The sequence below is a fragment of the Homarus americanus genome, unplaced genomic scaffold, assembly GCF_018991925.1.
Source record: "Homarus americanus isolate GMGI-L3 unplaced genomic scaffold, GMGI_Hamer_2.0 scaffold41366, whole genome shotgun sequence".
Lineage (NCBI taxonomy): Eukaryota > Metazoa > Arthropoda > Malacostraca > Decapoda > Nephropidae > Homarus > Homarus americanus.
The window spans coordinates 7895774-7919994 of record NW_024723541.1 but is presented as its reverse complement, the minus strand read 5'-3'; the positions used below and the strand labels follow the sequence as shown (position 1 = coordinate 7919994).

Here is a 24221-nt window from a genome sequence, read left to right as displayed (position 1 = left end):
CCACCAACCGTTGTGTGCTATTTAAAGATTAGTAGGGTCATTACCTAATACCTGACCATTGTGGACCTGGTCTCACCCTCCTCTGTATATATACACCTTGATTTGTATTACTCTCTCTAGTCTGTACTCACCCCTGAAGATGTGAATTACACGAAAGCGCTTGGGAACTTCGTGTTTTCTTCTTTCCTTGTGGTTATCAGCATATATATATATATATATATATATATATATATATATATATATATATATATATATATATATATATATATATATATATATATATATATATATATATATATATATATATATTATAATTAGTTACTGAGGACAGTGAAATGATTTTTTCCACATACAGATCAACAACAAGATTGTTTAATTTCCCCCGTCTTTGAGTTCGCGGAGGGGGAGGGAGAGGGCTATAACCACGAATTGCGTTTACGATGAAGATTGGTAAATACGTAATAAAATCACGATAAACACTTAGCCAAATATACACCATCACACGAGATGACGGTGACGCAACAGCTACACATTTTCCATTTGAGGATGATGACTTTAATCATCGTCATCACACGTTACGAGTCAAAGTGGCTGTCAGTGTAATGGCGTCAAACAGGTGAGTTATCAGATGACGGTGCAGGTATCCGAAAAGGACAGGTGAGGGACTTCCGTGGGAATGTTGAGGTACCACCACCTTACCCCCATACACACAACTCACCCTCCAAGTGATACCCACACACGATTCACCCTCACTGAAGGTACCACATACGACAAAATACAGATAAAATAAGTTCTTCATTAACATAAGACACACACCAGTAACGGGTCACAGGTTGATGGATATACGTGTGTAGATTGACAGGGTGTTGCGAGGTATGAACCAAGCCACTGTAATAGAGGCGTGTGCGTGTCTACCGGTCTCCACACACCAACTAACACACACCACGGCCATGCGCTCCCTCGCTCCCTGCCTCCCTTGCCCCTCACACACGTTGAGCTCCCACGCCGGGGGAGAGGGAGGGGGGACAAGGGAAGGGGCAAGGGGATGGAAGAAGGCAGGGAGGGGGGAGGAAGGGAGCTCGGGAGGAGGGGGGAGGCTGTCGAAAGGATGAACATTGCCAAGAGAGAGATGGAGATAAAGAGATATTTCGAGACTTCCTGTGGGTCATGTTAGTCAGAAACATACCAAGTTTACAGTAATGATATCTCACTCTCATTACCATGCTGTACGTTTAGGGTATTAAGGGTTCAATATTAAGTTAAAAAATCACAGCCGAGATCCGTGTACCTCTGTAAAAATAGGTTGGTGTGTGTTTAACCCCACGCGTCAGCCACGATGGGAACGGACTCACAAAGGTTTCTATGCTCAACATTCTCGACAAGACAAGGTATAAAACACCCTGAACTGGTCGATTGAAGCTAAAATAAATATATAAAGTCCAAAAAATAACATGAAAATTACACCCAGACTCCACCTTAGTGTGATGCGTTCAGATAGCAACAGTAAGGAGATCAATTGAGAGTCTAGGAAAAACATCCTCTACCTTAATTATATCTTAACTTTTCTTAAGTAGGTCTATATAATTAAGGTAAAAATCTCAGTGTAGTTTAATGTTATTTTAAGACTTGAACTTAAAAGTCAATTAGTTAAGTGAAGTTTTAATCTTCCTTGACGACAAATATTTAATCGAAAGAACTTTTCTGAACTGCTCCTACAACATCCTGTACATAACCCCCCCCGTTGTCATCATGTTTCTTGCTTCACACAACTGGTTTGAGGTTGAACATTCAGTACATTATGAATTTCAAATACAGTGGCGTAACCTCGTGCATGTCACCTGGGATCGTAGGTGGCCGAGACAGTGGTGGCTTCCATAACAGTGCCAGAGAGAAGGATGGATGGATGGAAGGAAGGAAGGAGGGAAGGAAGGAAGGATGGATGGAAGGAAGGAAGGATGGATGGAAGGAAGGAAAGGATGGAAGAAAGGAGGGATGGAAGGAGGATGGATGGAAGGAAGGAAGGATGGAAGAAAGGAGGGGAAGGAAGGAAGGAAGGAAGGAAGGGAGGGATGGAAGGATGGATGGAAGGAAGGAAGGATGAAGAAAGGAGGGATGGAAGGAAGGAAGGATGGATGGATGGAAAAGGATGGATGAATGGAAGGATGGATGGGTGGAGAAGATGGATGGAAGGATGGATGGATGGGTGGATGGATGGAAGAAAGGATGGATGGATGGATGGATGGATGGATGGATGGATGGATGGAAGGATGGATGATGGATGGATGGATGGAAGAAAGGATGGGTGATGGATGGGTGGAAGAAAGGATGGATGGATAGAAGAAAGGATGGATGGGTGGATGAAGAAAGGATGGATGGATGAATGGATGAAAGATGGATGGATGGATGGATGGAGGATAGAAGGAAGGGTGGATGGAAGGAAGGATGGATGGAAGGAAGGATGGATGGATGAAAGGATGGAAAGGAAGGAAGGATGGATGGATGCATGGATGGATGGAAGGAAGGAAGGATGGATGGAAGGATGGATGGAAGGAAGGATGGATGGAAGTCGAAGGATGGAAACATGAGTGAATGCAGGAAGGAAGGATAGATGGATGGATGAATGGAAGGATAGATGGATGGATGGAAGGATGGATGGATGCATAGAAGGAAGGATGGATGGAAGTCGGGAAGGATGGAAACATGAGTGGAATGCAGGAAGGAAGGATAGATGGATGGATGAATGGAAGGATAGATGTAAGGATGGATGGAAGGAAGGATGGATGAATGGAAGGATGGATGAATGGAAGGATGGATGAATGGAAGGATGGATGGAAGGAAGGAAGGATGGATGGATGGATGGATGGATGGAGGAAGGAAGGATGGATGGATGGAAGGGTGGATGGAAGGATGGATGGATAGGATAAGGATGGCTGGATGGAAGGAGGAAGGATGGATGAATGGAAGGATGGATGAATGGAAGGATGGATGGAAGGATGGATGAATGGAAGGATGATGGAAGGAAGGAAGGATGGATGGATGGAAGGAAGGATGGATGGATGGAAGGATGGATGGATGGATGGAAGGAAGGATGGATGGATGGATGGATGGAAGGAAGGATGGATGGATGGAAGGATGGATGAATGGAAGGATGGATGGGTGGATGTAAGGATGGATGAAATGGATGAAGGAAGAAGGATGGATGAATGGAAGGATGGATGAATGGAAGGATGGATGGAAGATGGATGAAGGATGGATGGAAGGAAGGATGATGATGGAAGGAAGGATGGATGAATGTAAGGATGGATTGGATGTAAGGATGATGGATGGAAGGGAAGGATGGATGAGGATGGATGGATGTAAGGATGGATGAGTGGATGGATGGATGGATGTAAGGATGGATGGATGGATGTAGGGATGGAAAGATGGTTGGATGGAAGGATGGATGTATGGATGGATGGATGGAAGGATGGATGGATGTAAGGATGGAAAGATGTTGATGGAAGGATGATGGATGGAAGGATGGATGGATGGATGGATGGAAGGATGGATGGATGTAAGGATGGAAAGATGGTTGATGAAGGATGGATGGATGGATGGATGTAAGGATGGATGGATGGATAGATGTAAGGATGGATGGATGGATGGATGTAGGATGGGGATGGATGTAAGGATGGATGGATGGATGTAAGGATGGATGGATGGATGGATGGATGATGTAAGATGGATGGATGGATGTAGGATGGATGGATGGTGGGGATGGATGGATGTATGATGGATGGATGTAGGGATGGATGGATGGATGGATGGAAGGAAGGAAGGATGGATGGATGTAAGGATGGATGGATGGATGTAAGGATGATGGATGGATGTAAGGATGGATGGATGGATGGATGGATGTAAGGATGGATGGATGGATGTAAGGATGGATAGATGGATGGATGGATGGATGTAAGGATGGATGGATGGATGTAAGGATGGATGGATGGATGGATGGATGTAAGGATGGATGGATGTAAGGATGGATGGATGGGGGATGGATGGATGTAAGGAGATGGATGATGGGATGGATGGATGGATGTAAGGATGGATGGATGTAAGGATGGATGGATGATGTAAGGATGGATGGATGAAGATGGATGGATGTAGGGATGGATGGATGTAAGGATGGATGGATGTAAGGATGGATGGATGTAAGGATGGATGGATGGATGGATGGGGATGGATAAATGTATGATGGATGGATGTAAGGATGGATGGATGTAGAAGGATGGATGGATGTAAGGATGGATGGATGGATGGATGATGATGGATGTAGGATGGATGGATGGATGTAAGGATGATGGATGTAAGGATGGATGGATGTATGGATGGATGGAAGGATGGATGGATGCAAGGATGGATGGATGGATGCAAGGATGGATGGATGGATGCAAGGATGGATGGATGTAAGGATGGATGGATGGATGGATGTAAGGCTGGATGAATGGATGGAAGGAAGAAGGATGGATGAATGGAAGGATGGATGAATGGAAGGATGGATGAATGGATGGAAGGAAGAAGGATGCATGGATGGAAGGATGGATGGATGGAAGGAAGGAAGGATGGATGGATGGAAGGAAGGAAGGATGGAAGGATGGATAGATGGATGTAAGGATGGATGAATGGAAGGATGGATGGAAGAAGGATGGATGGATGGAAGGAAGGAAGAAGGATGATGAAGGATGTAAGGATGGATGGAGGGAAGGATGATGGATGTAAGGGCTGGATAGATATAAGGATGGATGAATGAAGGAAGGAAGAAGGATGGATGATGAATGGAAGGATGGATGAATGGGAAGGAAGGAAGGATGGATGATGAAGGATGGATGGATGTAAGGATGGATAGATATAAGAATGGATGGATGGAAGGAAGGAAGAAGGATGGATGGATGGAAGGAAGGAAGGAAGGATGGATGAATGGGAAGGAAGGGAAGAAGGAAGGATGGATGGAAGGAAGGATGGATGGATGGATGGATGGATGGATGGATAGATATATGATGGATGGAAGGAAGGAAGGATGGAAGGATGGATGAATGAAGGAAGGAAGAAGGATGGATGATGAATGGAAGGAAGGAAAGGAGAAGGATGGATGAATGGAAGGAAGAAGAAGGATGGATGGATGAATGGAAGGAAGGAAGGAAGGATGGATGAATGGATGGATGGAAGGATGGATGGAAGGATGGATGTAAGGATGGGATGAATGGAAGGATGGATGGAAGGATGGATGGATGGACAAGGATGGGATGAATGTAAGTGACGGAAGGATGGATGGCTGTAAGGATGGATGAGTGGATGGATGGATGTAAGGATGATGAATGTATGGATGGATGTAAGGATGGATGAATGTAAGGGACGGAAGGATGGATGGCTGTTAAGGTGATGGATGCGGGATGGATGATGTAAGGATGGATGGATGGATGGATGGATGTAAGGATGGATGAATGTAAGGACGGAAGGATGGGAGGCTGTAAGGATGGATGAGTGGATGGATTGATGTAAGGATGGATGGATGTAAGGACGGAAGGATGGATGGATGGAAGGATGGATGGATGGATGTAGGGATGGATGAATGGAAGGATGGATGGAAGGATGGATGGATGTAAGGACGGAAGGATGGATGGCTGTAAGGATGGATGAGTGGATGGATGGATGTAAGGATGGATGAGTGTATGGATGGATGTAAGGATGGATGAGTGGATGGATGGAAGGAAGAAAGATGGAAGGATGGATGGTTTAAGGATGGAAAGATGGATGGATGGAAGGATGGATGGATGGAAGGAGGATAGGATGGGAGGAAGGAAGGAAGGATGGATGGATGGAAGGAAGGAAGGGAGGACGGAAGGATAGATAGATGAATGGATGGAAGGAAGGATGGATGGGTGAACGGATGGAATGGAAGGATGGAAGAAAGGATGGAAGGATGGAAGGAAGGAAGGAAGGAAGGAAGGAAGGAAGGAAGGAAGGATGGATGGATGGATGGATGGAAGGAAGGAAGGAAGGATGGATGGGTGGATTGTTGGATGGATAGGTGGATGGGTGGAAGGAGTGAAAGAACGATTCATGGATGGATGGATGGATGGAGGGATAATAAAATCGTCATACAAATTCGCTTACACGCATTACAATAAGTTCTCCAACAGATGGGCACGACAGTTCAGAATGCCTCGTGTCATCTCAGAAGGGTTGGTATGCCTAGTTGTGAAGTGACTCTCAATATTTCGTAATATATGTTGGTCGTCTTTATAGTATTTACAGGTGAAAAGAAGTCATATAATTTGTAATAAAACTTCCTCAGACAACAATGTTCCGATTTCTCGTTCGTTTTGTAATACTATACAGTAGAGCCTTCGAGGGCTCTGTGTGGCGAGGGTATTGTACGTAGAGACTGTAGCGGGTACCAACAATGACAAACAATAAGTGTATTTAACCAAGAATAGCGCCAAGAAACCTGCTAAAAGCTGCCACAAGACCGCTCGATTTAGCAACTTTGACGTATTACGCAACTTTGTGAAGCTCTGGCAGGCTTACACTTGCTACACCCAGGCGAGGACAGTGGACTACCTTAGCCTACCCGTATCAACACAACACCTTCCTGGACTACATGAAAATTAGCATTCCAGCTACCTGATTTGAGATTGGTTGGATTGGGTTTGGGAGGGCTGGATTGGGTTAGGGAGAGTTGGATTGGGTTAGGGAGAGTTGGATTGGGTTAGGGAGAGTTGGATTGGGTTAGGGAAAGATGGATTGGGTTTGGGAGAGCTGGATTGGGGAGAGTTGGATTGGGGAGAGCTGGATTGGGTCAGGGAGAGTTGGAATGGGTTAAGTTGGATTGGGTTGGATCTGGAGTATGTAGTAACTATCCTAGAGCATTTTACACACAAGAACCTACAGTACGAAGATTCAAAGGGACCCAAGAAGACCCACAGGCACCTGGGACTCCTATGAGACCCGGAAGCAACCGAAAGGTATTGAACAAAAGATTCAGGTGATACGTGAAACCTTAGAAAAGAGAGAGAGAGAGAGAGAGAGAGAGAGAGAGAGAGAGAGAGAGAGAGAGAGAGAGAGAGAGAGAGAGAGAGAGAGAGAGAGAGAGAGAGAGAGCAGGGAAAAATTTGTAAGTTAAATTAAGAAACTTGTCAACAATGATCTTCTAAACAGTGTGATAACTGTCAATGAGAGCAACTTTCGTATCGAATTTGAGTGGATTCCGTCCCATGTTGGAATCAGGTATCATGACCGTGCTGATAGACTGGCCAATGAGGCATGTAAGAAAGAAAATGTTGACCGTGACCTTGGTCTGTCCAATGCTGTAATTAAAAACATTCAAGTCAGAATCATGAACTCTGATCTAGAAGAAGTGAGAAATGCAGAGACACCTGACAGTTGTAGAATTAGTAAATATGACAAATTTTGTAACAAGAGGTATCGGTATGGCCAGCATAAGGACAGAACCAGACAATGTGATGTCGCCGTGGCCAGAATTAGGCTAGGATACAGACACATCTGGCAAGTTAGTAACGCTGTACCCATACCGAAACACTCAGCATGTAAACTTTGTGATAAACCTTTAAAGCATACACTTGAACACTATATTATTGAATGTGACACTGTCAAAGACTTCAGGCCACCTGACTTACTGTATCTTGAACTATGTAATTACTTCATTGAAGCAGGTGTGCTTGAGGACATTCTTGCTGTTTATCCCAAATTTGCTAGCCCACACTGATTAGTCTTCAATTAGAATATGACTCCAATGTATGTGATCCACTGACCCATATATGCTGCTGGTGAATGTGATGTATTTCCTTCTTTGTGTACGAACCTCTGTCTTGCGTGGCAGTGAACAGTGGCATTACCCACATGAATCTGACCTATATATAGTGTCAATGAATATGATGCATTCTTTGCGTTCGAACCTCTGTCTTGTATGGCAGTGGAAAGTGACATTACCCACATGAATCTGACCGACGTATATGTATGTATGTGTGCATGTATATGTACATGTACATGTATATGTGTATGTATATGTGTATATGTAAGTATATGTGTGTGTGTTTACATATATGTATATGTACTGTCAATGATTATGATGCAACTCTTTGTGTACGAACCTCTGTCCTGCATGGCAGTGAACAGTGACATTATCCATATGAATCTGACCTCTATACATTTATAGTTGTTAATGAATATGATGTATTTCTTTGTGTGTGAACCTATATCCTGCGTGACAGTGAGAAGTGATACCACCCTCAGTGTCAAGACCTGACTGAATTACTCAGAATAGGCAAACTGTACTACAAGCTCTGCCAATAAATTTGTTAAACTAAAAAAAATGCTTATCTTTACTCCTCTCCTATTTGTAAACAGTGGACCAGGAACACGAGAAACTCAAAGGAAGGAGGGAAAATACCAGTGAGAATGATGCAGGGGAAGTGACAGCAAAGTGCCAAGACAACAGACAGAAATAGCCACACGTACTTGTCCCTGCCCTCAACTTTATCACAAGGCGAATAATATTTTCTAAACAGTTAAAGATATACATTAATTAGCACCTCGTTTCAAGGAACGAGAGATATTTCCTCAGATATAGATCCTGTATCTCACTGTGAAGAGAGATATTTCCCTAGAGATAGCCTTTGTATCTTGAGAAGAAAACAAACACCTTTCATCTCTCTCCTTTGGTGACATAAGACACCAGCCACTCTCAGGTGAAGTTATCGTACGAACAAGGTCAAGATGATCGAAATTACGAGACTAAAGTCGATATATCCAGAGTCAGTTGTCGTACCCAAAAAGTAAATTGTCGTACTCACTAAGTCAATTGCTGTACCCAGAGTTAATTGCCGTACAGAGTCAATTGTCGTACACAGAGTCAATTGTCGTACCCAGAGTTAATTGTCGTACAGAGTCAATTGTCGTACACAGAGTCAATTGTCGTACACAGAGAATCAATTATATCGTACGCAGAGTCAATTCTCGTACCCAGTGAATCATTTATCGTGCCCTGGGTTAGCTGTCATACCCAAAGTCATTTATCGTTCCCAGTCACTCGTCATGCCCAGGGAGTCAGTTATCATGCCCATATAAGTCGATTATCATGCTGAGCGAGTGGAAATTGCTATACTAATGGGAGCCAAGTTATTATGCTCAAGCCATCATGCTCCGAGGTCAAATTAGTACGCTCTAAGGTAAAGTTATTATGCTCGAGGGTCGAATTAGCACGCTATAGGTTCAAGCCATGATGCTCCGAGATCAAATTAGTACTCTCTAAGGTAAAATTATTATGCTCAAGGGTCAGGTTATTATGTTCTAGGGTCAAATTAGTACGCTCTGGGGGTCGAGCCATCACTCTTCGAGGTCAAATTATTATGCTCAAGGACTATTAAACTGTAGATTCCCCTTATTCTGGTCTGGGGGTCAAATTACCTTTCCGGACAGGTAGGAAGGCCACGTAACCTCAACTCAATGTGTGTGTGTGTGTGTTTTACAAGCGACAGTGTTATTGGTGTGTTATTTGGATGTGTGTTTGTTTGTGTTGTCAATGCCTTTTGTTTTTCTTTTCTTTGCCCCGCGTCTTCACACACACACACACACACACACACACACACACACACAGTAAAACAAAAACAATAAGGATCCTCTCCCCTGACAGACCACACACGTTACGTAAACTAAACACAAGAAGAGTATTGTTCTACACGTACGGCTGCTGCTGTTCCCTCTGACCTGTGCTTTTAACCTTGACCTTGGAACACACGATCACTATAAGAACAGCCCAGTCCCAACCATTGTAAAAATTATCAATAACTTGTAATCAACCAGTGTATTCGTTCCCAGTCAATCTTACCTTTTTACACTGGCACTATGTTGAAATGCCCTGTAGCATGACCTTCTCCCCACCTAGTTATTATATATCATATTTGTATCACTTATGTTACTTGTATATTATTTGCAAATCAAGTGACCCATTCCCCAATTATGTAACTGTATATTTTCAGCCTTCTGGCTGCCATGCTCTTTCAATAAACCATTAACTATTATTATTATTATTATTATTATTATTATTATTATTATTATTATTATTATTATTATTATTATTACACACACACACACACAGGTAGATTTACCGTCCCGGATATAAAGTATTCAGATTTATTTTAACAGATTCGCCAGAGTGGTTTCATTGGGCATCACTCGAGCACACCTAAGATCATCACTAATAGTATCTTGTACAATGAAGTGTCGGCGAGTTAACAGGTGTGCATAACTCGTCTTCACATAACACTTTGTTGACAACTTAGTATCGTGTTGTAGCTAACTGGATATTCCTGTCACATCCAGTAATGGTGGTCACGGCTGTTGTCTCTCTGGGATATACACAAATATAGTCCTGTTTGTCGACATTCAGGTACACGACACATTTGTGCAAGAAGTAATCTGAAACGCCGAGGAAACTCAAGACGGTGACACATGGAACAAAGGCCTCTAGATGTCACCCGACTCATGTTGAAATATTACAGTCACAGAAATGGGGCCACGAGAGGTCACTAGTCTGGGGTCATGAGGAAGTGACCACAGGAGCGGGAATCATGGGGTTGGCTTGGTCAAGAAGACATGACCCAAGACAACGATGACAACTTCTCCCTACTGATATACAGAACAAGACAATCACTGAAGATGAGGTTTGTCTTTGCTAACAGTCTAAGTCAACAAGGAGACATTACTAAGGCAAATATCCACAAAACAATTTATCATATAACCCACCCCCCCAAAAAAAAAAAAATGTATCGTTACTTTTCTCGTCTTTACAATTTGAAACACTGGACGAGAATTCTTTGATATATTCTGCAATGCATCGCCCTATGAAACATTCCGAGCAACAATCCCAAACTCGCCATGGTTCCGAAATTCTGCTATCTATGGTGCCACAATAGTTTCCCCTTCCTGACAATGTGAGAATGACAGCTAGCGGTGTGGTAGGAGTTGCCATCCTGAAAATGGTATTATTTTACAGGGCAGCAGTCTACCCGGTTTCACCTAGTTGCGTCAGCCTTCTCAGCAGCAAACCGCAACCCACCCAAGCGGTGATTTAGCTGTAGTTAATTGTATATGTTGGTACATTTTGTATTTGTGTAAGACCCATTATCAATATTTTCGTGGTGACTTAATGCTTTTTTTTTTTAGGTTCTTCCAACTAAATCCATTTTTATCACCATTTCCATACCTTACGATCAATTGGGCGGTTTGTTTTATTTTATGAAATATTTACGTATCTTTCGTAAACCTGGCGATGAGGTACTCAGGGGGGGTTATGTTTTCCACAGTTTGTTTACCTTAGACCAACTGTAGCCACCGTCTATAACATTTCCCATAATCTACTTCCCCATGTCTTCAAAATGATACCAAAATTTTCTACGTATTATCAGCGACGTTAGGAAAAACTTTGTCGCTCATTATCTCAGTTATTGGTTGAGTTCAGGGTTATTGCACAAAATACTTCATGTGTTGGTAATCTTGCTGCCCATATCGGTAACAGTATTTAAATATACTTGACATACTTTATGTATTTATAAAATATCTGCAGGATTAAGATTTATATTACTGGTCAGTTTGAAAATGTTCTGTGCAAGATATTGTTACCAGATAATTTGATCCACATACTGTAGAAGTGACTGGTGTATGTCAATACCTGTGGTCGCCTGTACCAACTGCTCACAGTCATCACCTGAGTAACGATAATTCTCGGGGGACTACAACAAGTACAGGGGAATTCATTTCGACTAGCGAGGCGTCTCTAAAGTCAGAAAAACACACACTGCACAAAAATTAAGTTCTGATTAAAACCATTATCTATCTGTTTTCAAGACTCTCTCTCTAATCTATCTATCATCTTTACTTCTCTGTGTATACTGTGTGAGGGAGGGGGCGGGATACTGTTTAGGTTGAAGATGACAATTTCAGAAATATAATTACAATTTCCTTAAACAATAACACCAATGTAAACAATAATCACCATTCACGGTAGTCCGGATTCGGTACTCGGCACTTATAGCTGATTATTGTTTATATTGATTACTTGTAATTAATAGTTTGATATAAAAACATTATTAAAATCCCTTTATAAAACTAAAACTAATTTATGTATATGAATCAAGTTGGTTTGTGTTTTAATTTCTACTCAATAATAAAAGTCTCTCAGCACGTTTCGTATCACCTGAAGATTACTCCGAGTTTACTTCACCAACCTGGGGGGTCAGGGTAGACGGCCCCGGTAGTGTATGTTATGTTAGATTAACTTTAGGGTGGTTAATCTTATGGTGAAATAAACTGGTGGCTAATCTTCAGGTGATACGACATTTAAATACACGTTTGTTAAGGTAAATTGAGAGTAAAGAAGGATTGTGTTGACGAGGCTGCTACTAACGCCTACCTGGCCCGTATCACCTGACCTTAACACCTCCAGATAACACACCATTATATTTATCTTATCCAACATTTTTCGTGTATCTAATAACATAAGTATACAACCTCGCCATCTTGTAAATACCTACAGGCAGAAAAATAATGCAAATACAGTTAAATGGTACGTGTGTGTTTGTGTGTCTGTGTGTAGACGTTAATACTGTGTCTTTGTGTGTACAGGAGACGTACACACAACTATCACACCTCCTTTCTGCTTCTCACACACACACATACACATTATTAACTGGCCCTAAAGCTGTAAAGTGACGAGTCTTGCCGCACGTGAGTCTCTGGAGAGAGAGAGAGAGAGAGAGAGAGAGAGAGAGAGAGAGAGGCTGTATGAATCACAGTACCAAGTCCGTGAGATAACTAACATCCCTTGGTAACGACGTGGTGATGTAAGTAGTTGTGGTAGTGATGATGGTGGTTAAGCAAAATATTAGTACATACATACGGTGAATTAAACTTCATATCAAGGCTAAAGGCCAATTATTGTATTATTATTATAATAATAATAATAACAAAAAACAGCAATAATAATAATAATAATAATAATAATAATAATAATAATAATAATAACAAAACCAGCAATAATAACAATAATAATAATAATAATAATAATAATAATAATAATAATAACGGCGCACTATCCCTCCCGGCCGCAGTACAGATAATCCGGATATAGCACAAACAGAGGGTACGATTTGGCTTCCACGAACGAACGTCTGATTCACCACACACACTGATCCTCGTTTTGTGGTCCTGTGATCTCCCGACGTCAAACAGGCGGTCTTAATGGCTATGCTACTCGTAACTCTTTGTTATATCAGTACATTAAATTATAATATTAAATGAAGAAATATTTCCCTTTACTGTACTCGTTTGTTTACACACCGATCTAATTTAATGCATATTCCGAGTGGATTTATTTATTTATTCAGTTTACCCATTGTTGTCACAAACGTACAGTACACTAGACAATAGGTTTAATCGGTTAGGGAATCAGCCAATGAGACACCAATACAGTATTGAGAATGAGAGTAATAATTGGTGAGTTTGCTAATTAGTGGTGTGTGACATCACCACACGTCACCATCACCACCACACGTTACCATCACCACCACACGTCACCATCACCACCACACGTCACCATCACCACCACACGTCGCCATCACCACCCCACGTCACCATCACCACCCCACGTCACCATCACCACCACACGTCAACATCACCATCACACGTCACCATCACCACCCGTCACCATCACCACCCACGTCACCATCACCACCCCACGTCACCATCACCACCACACCACCATCTTCACCATCACCACCCCATCACCACACGTCACCACCACGTCACCATCACCACCACACGTCACCATCACCACCCCACGTCACCATCACCACCCCACGTCACCATCACCACGTCACCATCACCACCCATCACCATCACCACCACACGTCACCATCACCACCACACGTCACCATCGTCACCATCACCACAACACGTTACCATCACCACCACACGTCACCATCACCACCACACGTTACCATCATGACTCACGTCACCATCACCACCCCACGTCACCATCACCAATCCACGTCACCATCACCACCGCGTCACCATCACCACCACGTTACCATCACCACCACACGTTACTATCACCACCACACATCACCATCACCACCACACGTTACCATCACACTGCACGTCACCATCACCACCACACGTTACCATCACCACCACGTCACCATCACCATCACCATCACCACCCCATCACCACACGTCACCATCACCACCACGTCACCATCACCACCCCACGTCACCATCACCACATGTCACCATCACCACCACACGTCACCATCACCACCACACATCACCATCACCACCACGTCACCATCACCACCACGTCACCATCACCACCACACATTACCATCACCATCACCACCACATTACCATCACCACCACACGTCACCATCACCACCCCACGTCACCATCACCACCACACGTTACCATCACCACCACGTCACCATCACCACCACACGTCACCATCACCACCACACGTCACCATCACCACCCCACGTCACCATCACCACCACATCACCACCGCACGTCACCATCACCACCACACGTCACCATCACCACTCCACGTCACCATCACCACCACACATCACCATCACCACCACACGTTACCATCACCACCACGTCACCATCACCACCACGTCACCATCACCACCACACGTTACCATCACCACCACACGTCACATCACTAATCCGTCCCATCACCACCACGTCACCATCACCACCACACATCACCATCACCACCACATGTTACCATCACCACCACGTCACCATCACCACCACGTTACCATCACCACCACACGTCACCATCACCACCACACGTCACCATCACCACCCCATCACCATGTCACCACCACATCACCATCACGTCACCATTACCACCACGTTACCATCACCACCACATCACCATCACACGTTACCATCACCACCACGTCACCATCACCACCACACGTCACCATCACCACCACGTCACCATCACCACCCAGTCTGTCACCATCACCACCCCACGTCACCATCACCACCACACGTTACCATCACCACCCCACGTCACCATCACCACCCCACGTCACCATCACCACGTTACCATCACCACCCTACATCACAATCATCATCCCACATCTTGGAACGTCAGTAACAAGCCATGAAACGATAGGAACAGGTTTTATGGTGTCAGCAACAGATCAATGAACATCAACAACAGGTCAAGAAACGTCAACAACAGGTCAGAAACATCAGCATCAGGCCAAGAAACGTCAGCAACAGGTCAAGAAACTTCAGCAGGTCAAAAACTTCAGCAAAAGGTCAAAAAACATCAGCAACATCAGCAACAGGTCAAAAACATCAGCAACAGGTCAAAAACTTCAGCAACAGGTCAAGAAACATTAGCAACAGGTCAGAAACGTCAGTAACAGGTCAAAACTTCAGCAAAGGTCAAAACATTGCAACAGGTAAAGAAACATCAGCAACAGGTCAAGAAACATCAGCAACAGGTCAAAAGCTGGCAACAGGTCAGAGAAACATCAGCAACAGGTCAAGAAACGTCAGTAACAGGTCTCATGGTGTCAACAACAAGTCAAGAACGTCAGCAACAGGTCAAAAAACGTCAGCAACAGGTCAAAAACTTCAGCAAAAGGTCAAAAAACATCAGCAACAGGTAAAGAAACATCAGCAACAGGTCAAGAAACATCAGCAACAGGTCAAAAACTTCAGCAACAGGTCAAGAAACATCAGCAACAGGTCAAGAAACGTCAGTAACAGGTCTCATGGTGTCAACAACAAGTCAAGAACGTCAGCAACAGGTCAAAAAACGTCAGCAACAGGTCAAAAACTTCAGCAAAAGGTCAAGAAACATCAGCAACAGGTCAAGAAACATCAGCAACAGGTCAAGAAACATCAGCAACAGGTCAAGAAACGTCAGTAACAGGTCAAGAAACATCAGCAACAGGTCAAGAAACATCAGCAACAGGTCAAGAAACGTCAGCAACAGGTCAAGAAACGTCAGTAACAGGTTTTTAAACGTCAACAACAGTGCGGACAGAAGGGGAACTATCGAGGTATTTCTTTCTGGCTGGAGACGTACGTCAGGCCATGGTGACTGCCCGTGGGGACGCTGTCTCTAGGGCGTGGCGGCAGCGTGGGTGTTCCAGGTGGGGAGATTCACGGTGTATCAGCGTGAGAAGGAGAAGAGGCGAGGTAAACAAACAGGTGTTTAGAGAGGGTGATAAGGTTGAGATAGGTAGTGGTGGTGGTTGTTGGTACTGGTGGTGGTAATGGTGTGGTGGTGGTGGTGGTGGTGGGTGGTGGTTGTGGTGGTGGTTGTGGTGCGGTAGAGGTGGTTGTGGTGGTAGAGGTGGTGGTGGTGTTAGGTGGTGTTGGTTGGTACTGGTGGTGGAAATGGTGTGGTGGTAGAGGTAGAGATGGTGGTGGTAGTATTGTGGTAGAAGTGGTAGTAGTGGTGATGTGCGTCAACACGTATGATGTTCCTATCGAAAGAGTTATGTCAGGAGCTCAGAGAGAGAGAGAGAGAGAGAGAGAGAGAGAGAGAGAGAGAGAGAGAGAGATGGTACATTAACCCCCATATCACTGTCATGAGAACTCACTAACCAATAAACATTTTCACTTACGTTTTTGCACATATGTAAACTTCCAGGATGAGGAAAAGATTAAATAAGAAATACAAGGTGAAATCGTGACAAGGTGAGTATAACCAAACATCCTTATAATATTATATCACAACACACTCGATTTCACAGACAAAACCAGGCTGGCGGGGTGACCAAGCCCCAAAAATCGTAACTTTCACCACTGAAGATAGAAAATGATTGAACACGTCCAATATGCTGTTGTAGTACTAGTATCCATTTAATTACGCTTGATTAAAATCCCTCCGTGTTTGTTGGAGGTATCGTGTGTATTACTCCCGGATACACTTCTACGTCCACCTCCCGGCACGGTGTTGAGATATACCTTGTTACCGTGCATCAGCCTACACCAACCCATATTGTGGAGGGACAAGAAGGTCCAGGTGTGAATGGACACGAACAGCGCCTCACAAACATGTTTACCCCCAGGCTAGTCTATGACACCTGGCTCACACTACCGCCCTACCCCTACTGGCCCTCTTGTTCTGTGACTCCCAACCATCTTCCAACCAGACAATGTGATGTAGTGTGGCCAGAATTAGGCTAGGATACAGACACATCTGGCAAGTTAGTAACGCTGTACCCATACTGAAACACTCAGCATGTAAACTTTGTGATAAACCTTTAAAGCATACACTTGAACACTATATTATTGAATGTGACACTGTCAAGGACTTCAGGCCACCTGACTTATTGTATCTTGAACTTTGTAATTACTACATTGAATCGGGGGTGTTTGAGGACATTCTTGCTGTTTATCCCAAATTTGCTAGCCCACACTGATTAGTCTTCAATTAGAATATGACTCTAATGCATGTGAACCACTGACCTATATACAGTATAATGCTATTGAATATGATGTATTTCTTTCTTTGTGTACGAACCTCTGTCCTGCATGGCAGTGAACAGTGACCCACATGACTCTGACCTATATATAGTGTCAATGAATATGATGCATTTCTTTGTGTACGAACCTCTGTCCTGCATGGCAGTGAACAGTGACATTATCCACATGAATCTGACCTCTATACATATATAGCTGTTAATGAATGTGATGGGTTTCTTTGTGTATGAACCTCTGTCCTGCATGGCAGTGAGAAGTGATACCACCCTCAGTGTCAAGACCTGAGTGAATTACTCAGAATAGGCAAACTGTATTACAAGCTTTGCCAATAAATTTGTTAAACTGAATTAAAAAACTTCCTCTCTGCTCTCATCTTTAGTTCCTTCCGCTACCTCTGCTTCTCTTGAGGCGCACTAATTTCGTCCTTCTCTAAGCTCCCTTTATCCAGGCGCTTCATATTCTGGTGCTCTGTTCTACCAAGCCTCCCCAGATCCGCGACCTTGTTCATATTACGTTAGGTTAGGTTAGGCTAGGCTAGGTTTGGGATATATTTGATTATGTTAAGGATAGAGTAAATTTGGTTAGGCTACGTTATGGGAGGTGTCCTAAGGTTTTTTTTTTTTTTAAGGGGATTAGTCCACCCAGGCACAGGTTACTGACCCACATCAGGGCCTGGGGGGCGAAAATATAATAATAATAATAATAATAATAATAATAATAATAATAATAATAATAATAATAATAATAATAATAATAATAATAATATACTGTAGTATTATTATTATCATTACAACAATCAATAAAATTAATAGCAAATTAATACAAATACAAATATAATAATAATAATAATAATAATAATAATAATAATAATAATAATAATAACCATAAATAAATACAAAAATTTAAAAATAAATCAAAAGTGAGAAACGATATACAATATGTATGTTGTGTTGTTAATAGTAAGAAAAACAATTGAGACCCTGCAATTGTGTGTAAATGAGGCAGAAAAAGTCAGATCAGCAACTTGGGACTTAGTCACAATTTTCGTGATGCCATATGGCAGCAGGGTCTACCATTAGACAACACATTATGCTTCCAATATCTTCCCAGGCGGTAGTACCTCCCTGTTTGGTAGCTGCCTACTACCTACAAAATTAGGTTAGAGTCCGCTTAGCTCCGGGTTCAGGGAATAGTGTGTGACTCTTCCTTGCCCTGACAACATCCTACACTCGTCTCTGATCTCCTGCACCTCAAGACTTTATAGCACAATCCCTACTCATTCCTTCTGTCATGTACTATCGTGCACAAAAGTCGTGTCCACTACCCAGCCAGTGAGGTTTCGAATAGCCTTGAGTCTGAAGTTTCGAAACAGCTGGGGGAAATGCTATGGTCGGCCAACAGATGTCGCCCACTGTAGTGTGTGTGGGGGGGTTGGGGAATAGAGGAGGTGGAGGTTAGTCTAGTAACAGCCTGTGTGTAGGTGGAGCATAACATCGTGAATTCTGCAATCACTGATAACAATAAGAATGTCATGAAGATAGTTAATATTATTAAGCATGATGAGAGATGTGTAATGGGTAAATAAAAGCACTACAACGACCATATCTCTGCCGTTCATGGCTACGACGGTAAGACTGATGGGCACACCAGTAATTAATTCTCCGTGACTACCAGTAATGGTAGTCACGGAGAATACACAAGTTGTTACCAAGGTTGGCGCCACCCACACCAGGGGAAGGAGGTGATATAGAACACTGAAACATGCCGAGGTCTCATTCCTACCATCGTCGTCAGCAACAGGTAAGTCACTTTAATTTGTCACCATAGCCCATGTCGTCCTTATACTATTGCAGGGTGTCCCATGAGTGACAGCAGATATTTGTAGAGGTGAAAGAATATGTGATATTGAGTTGAAAATCTTCTATACACATAAGCATTATTCGGTTTACTTTAGGCGTGAGGTGGGTTGTAAAAATTACGCAGGGCAAAAATTTTGCCATGTTATATTTTATTTTTCTTACCAATTGCAGCCATACTGTGTGCTGTTGTAATCCTTATTGGTGGATTACATAAGGCCTATTAATAGCGTGAAAACCCGTTTGAAGATACTGTAATGTTCCATGACTTATATTAAACAACATCATACGTTCACGAGTTTCAACTCCGCGCCTAGCCTCCCCCCCTGCCTCTACCCACCCTACTATTAAACCTCATAATTTGAGCATCGTGGGTTACCACACCTAAACACACTCCCCCTCCACCATCCCCCCTCCTCCCTCCCCCACCTCCTCCCTTCATCCCTCCCCCAAGACTAACGTCAATCGAACATTCCATCCCATCACATTACCTTCCCCTGCATTCCCCAACCCCCTTCCCCCTATTTTACCGATGGGGACGAATTGGACAACTGTAATGAACACTCACAGAACCGACGACATGGCTCCTCCCCCTTGTATTTAGAGTTACTGGTAGTGTTGTGATAGCACCGAGTATGAACTTATTTAAGACCAGACTTGACCATCACTGGCGTAAGTTTAGATACATTCCAGAACCAGTGAATATTCTTTGTAAAAAAATTAATTTTAAATGAATTATTTATAGGAGATAAGTATGTCATAGCTGAAAATTGTCAAAGAAATATGTAAAGCAGTGGAAAACCATATATTTTGATTATCGACGAGGCTAACTACCTATAAACAATTAATATTTGACGATTGGCAAAAGTCCTGGGAAAATGAACCAACAAGTCATAAGCTAAAAATGATCAAATTATCAGTTTATCCTTGGTCATCATCAAAACAATCCTCTCGACATCACGAAACTATTCTGAATCGTCTAAGAATTGGGCATACGCGATTGACGCATGGCCAACTCGTGTCTTCCCCTAGTGGAGCCCCACCTACAGTATTTTCCAACTGCCGAACACAAATAACAGTCCAACATATTCTCATTGAATGCCCTGTTTATAATCGGTATCGAACAATGTGCTCCACTAACTCTACAATGTAAGATATTTTAGCAGAGACCCCAAAATTTTCCCTAAGTTCAGTTTTGACCTTTTTGAAATACTGTAATCTCCTCCAAACAATATAACACTAAATTATAGAAACACAAATATATGTTAACTAATCCCTCTGGCCAGTCCTAGGAGAGACTCAAATGGGTGTCAGTGGTCTGGTTAAACTAAATCTTGATGATGATTATTTATCGATGATGATTATCGGCGAATGTTCACTCTACAGTCGCAAGGGTGGTGGTGGATGTTTGGAAGGGTTTCTTGGGCAGTTGATCCTAAAAGATTTACCAAAACGTTATGTCAGAGTAATAATACTTAACCTAGGTGTTACTAATACCATTAATTTACTCAAGTATATAAAAGCCTGCATCAGTTACCACAACATAATATTACTCTGCCATTTCAGATATGCCTGCAGGACGAGCAAATTCGTCGGCAGTGATTGCTGAGCGAGGCCAAATCATCGGGATGTGGAGAGCCGGGGCAACTGTGCCGAACATTGCTCTAGAAGTGGGGAGGAGCACCAAGACTATTAGGAGGTGAATCCGCCGGTGGGAAGAATAGGAGTCAGTGGAGACGAAACCTCGAAGCAGGAGGCCACGAGTAACGTCGGCAAGGATGGACGCCATGATCGTGGCAGCTGAACGGCATATCCAACGCGAACATCAGTGGAGCATACAAGAAATTTGGGCCTCAACTGCCATCACATGACGACGAGATGCAAAACCAGGATCGACTGCCATATTCCAGCTCACAAAGGGTGGCTAACACCTACTCACAAGGAGTGTCGACTCGGCTTTGCATTGGAATACCTTCCACATAGAGAAGAATACTGGAGAACCATTATATTTACCGATGAAACGGTGTTCAGGTCAGTGGGAGCCGAAGCAAGGCAGTGCTGGCGGCCCCCCAGAGAAACACATTCAACATCGCGCAGTGAGTGGTAGGGTGTCAGTGTCATTCTGGGGGTGGATGTGGGCACATGGGCCAGGTGAACTGGTCAAGATCAATGGCCGTTTCACTGGTGAGCAGTATGTAGACATCCTGGAGCAAGTGCTAATTCCTACAGTCCGGGCTATGGCAGTTCCAGCCCCCCACACTATCAGGCTGATTCATGACAACAGTCCCATTCATACTAGCAACATAGTTAAGGACTAACTCCAGGATCACCCTGAAATTGAGGTCATCGACTGGCCAACACTAGGATGTGATATTAATCGGATTGAACATATTTGGGCCATGATGAAACGTGATTGAGATATTGGAGAGCAGCAAACCTGTGCAGCAATAGAGGCCAAAGCTTACGACATGAGAGTATACATCGACGACCAGGGGTGTGCCTGAAGCTGGTCGACTCCATCCCTAATCGCCTTGATGAAGTCCTGAATGCAATGGGTGGCTGGACCAAATACTAAGATGTGTATATTGATGTATTGTTTGGATTTTAGTATTGTTTGCAAATACAATTAATATATATAAACACACCTTAATGATGTCTTAAACTATATCGCATGAAAATTCATAACAAAGTAACTGAACAGCCACAAATTATGTATTGTGTGGTATACAACGATCTGTATGACACGTCGTGGAATGTGTTGTCTTATAACACAATATAATTATAGTTACAATTGCTACCATCATTGAAATGCTCATGATGTTCAGCACACAATATTAACGGTAACTGAGCACTCTCCAAAATATATGAGGCTTGCATATAATTATATAATAATGCATATTATCACAAATATTTATTAAGCAAAGGATGGGTGGAATATAAATAGATATTACCATAATCTCTTTGTCGGAATAACAACAAAATTGTGACGTGGTCGCTGAGTAAAACTAGCTGATACTTGCATATTTCACTTTTATCCTTAATATATTCCATTCTTTAAAGTATCATTGTGACCCGAGCAGCAATAAGCACCCGGACACTGCAACTGTTCCATGAATTCGTACCATAAAGAAACAACTGAAAGACAAAACGTAGTTAAAAAGGCAGCTTGAAATTATGGTGGTATAAATAATAAATAAACCTGCCTCTCATCCAGCCCCCACCTCCTCTATTCCCCCCCCACACTCCAGTGGGCGACATTTGTTGGCGACCATAGCATTTCCCCAAGCTGTTTCGAAACTTCAGACTCAAGGCTATTCGAAACCTCACTGGCTGGGTAGTAGACACGACTTTTGTGCACGATAGTACACTCGCAACAAAAAGTATCGGTGCATACTGTAGTGTGAACAATTTGAGACAGTGACGGTAGGTATTGGGAAAGGCGAGTTGTTCCAGCCGTATGTTGGCAGCCTTGGTCAAGTGAAACAAACCGTTATAAATAAGGTCGGGAAGTGATAAATAGACAGTATGAAATATGAGGAGCTCCCTGTTAACAATATTATTTGTGACACTTGTGAATATTGCCACATTAATTTATGCTACCAAATAAACCACTCAACCTGGTCGTCCTGAGGGGTGGTGCAGCGTGGACGGCCGCTCCGAGACCTGTCATCTGTAGCACCAGTTTCGAGGTATCACCGAATCCATCGTGCAGGGTGTTCCTGTGGACACCAACCTGCTGGCTAATCTGTGACGCCGAACCTTCGTTATGAAGGGCAATAATAGCTCCTCGTGTTCCCTCTGAGGTTTCCATGTCGTCTGGCATGTATAGATCTCTACTGCTTCATATTGCCTCTGTTTTATACCCACGTTCACCGAGACCGAACCCCCGCTCATCATTCAGTCGACACAAAGCAACAATCCGAAAAGAGGAAACAAACACACTGATTGTCAGCCATATGGCAACACCTAGTGGGGGGGGGGGGTTATGAGGATACACTTACCAACCTTCCCGACATATCACAGTGTATACGAATCGTTTCGGAAGTCGTCAATCACACCCTGCACCGATACTTTTTGGTGCGGGTGTACCTCCTTACCTAGCCCTGCCCTACACTCCCTCCCCTGCCTAGCAGTCTCCTCCCTTCTTGTCCCTCTCTCTTCCTCCCTGTCCCTCTCCCCCATGCTTGACAATACCTGGCCCCCCTGCCATTCCTTGGCACTCTACTTCCCCCATCATCCTCCCTCCTCCCTGGCACTCTCCCTCTCTCTGACACTCTCCTCCCTCCCTAACACTCTTCTCTCTCCCTGACACTCTCCCCATCTCTGACCTCCCTCCTCCCTGACCTCCCCTCCCTGACACTCTCCCTCCCTGACACTCTCCCCATCTCTGACCCTCTCACCTGACACTCTCCCTATCTCTGACCTCTCTCCCTTCCTGACACCTTTCCCTGACACTCTCCCTATCTCTGACCCTCTCCTCCCTCCCTGACACTCTCCCCTTCCCTGACACTCTCCCCCTCCCTGACACTCTCCTCCCTCCCTGACACTCTCCTCCCTCTCTGACCCTCTCCTCCCTCCCTTACACTCTCTCCCTCCCTGACACTCTCCTCCCTCCCTGACCCTCCCCTCCCTCCCTGGTTCTATCTCAACCATCTCTTAAGTAATATCGAACAGCGTCTCGCTCCAACAGGTGTGTCGTGACGCCTCTCTTATTGACAACAGATGAAATTCAACGTCGACAAATGTAAAGTACTCAGTATAGGAGATGGAAACAGGGAAACCAGATACCAGATG

At 43.6% G+C, this 24221-nt stretch overlaps 1 protein-coding gene across 6 annotated transcripts in view; it reads right to left on the bottom strand.

The window, feature by feature from the left end:
- LOC121863625 (monocarboxylate transporter 14-like) overlaps nucleotides 1–24221 on the bottom strand; it is a 109041-nt gene that overhangs the window by 52098 nt on the left and 32722 nt on the right. For 2 of the 6 annotated variants that reach the window (XM_042362379.1, XM_042362378.1), the window contains exon 1: nucleotides 817–940. The exons of 2 other annotated variants lie outside the window; for them this stretch is intronic. The gene's annotated coding sequence lies outside the window, so the exon portion shown is untranslated. Of the gene's footprint in view, nucleotides 1–816; nucleotides 942–24221 lie in introns of those variants that run through there. 2 more of the 6 variants (XM_042362373.1, XM_042362375.1) reach the window with 2 other exon arrangements.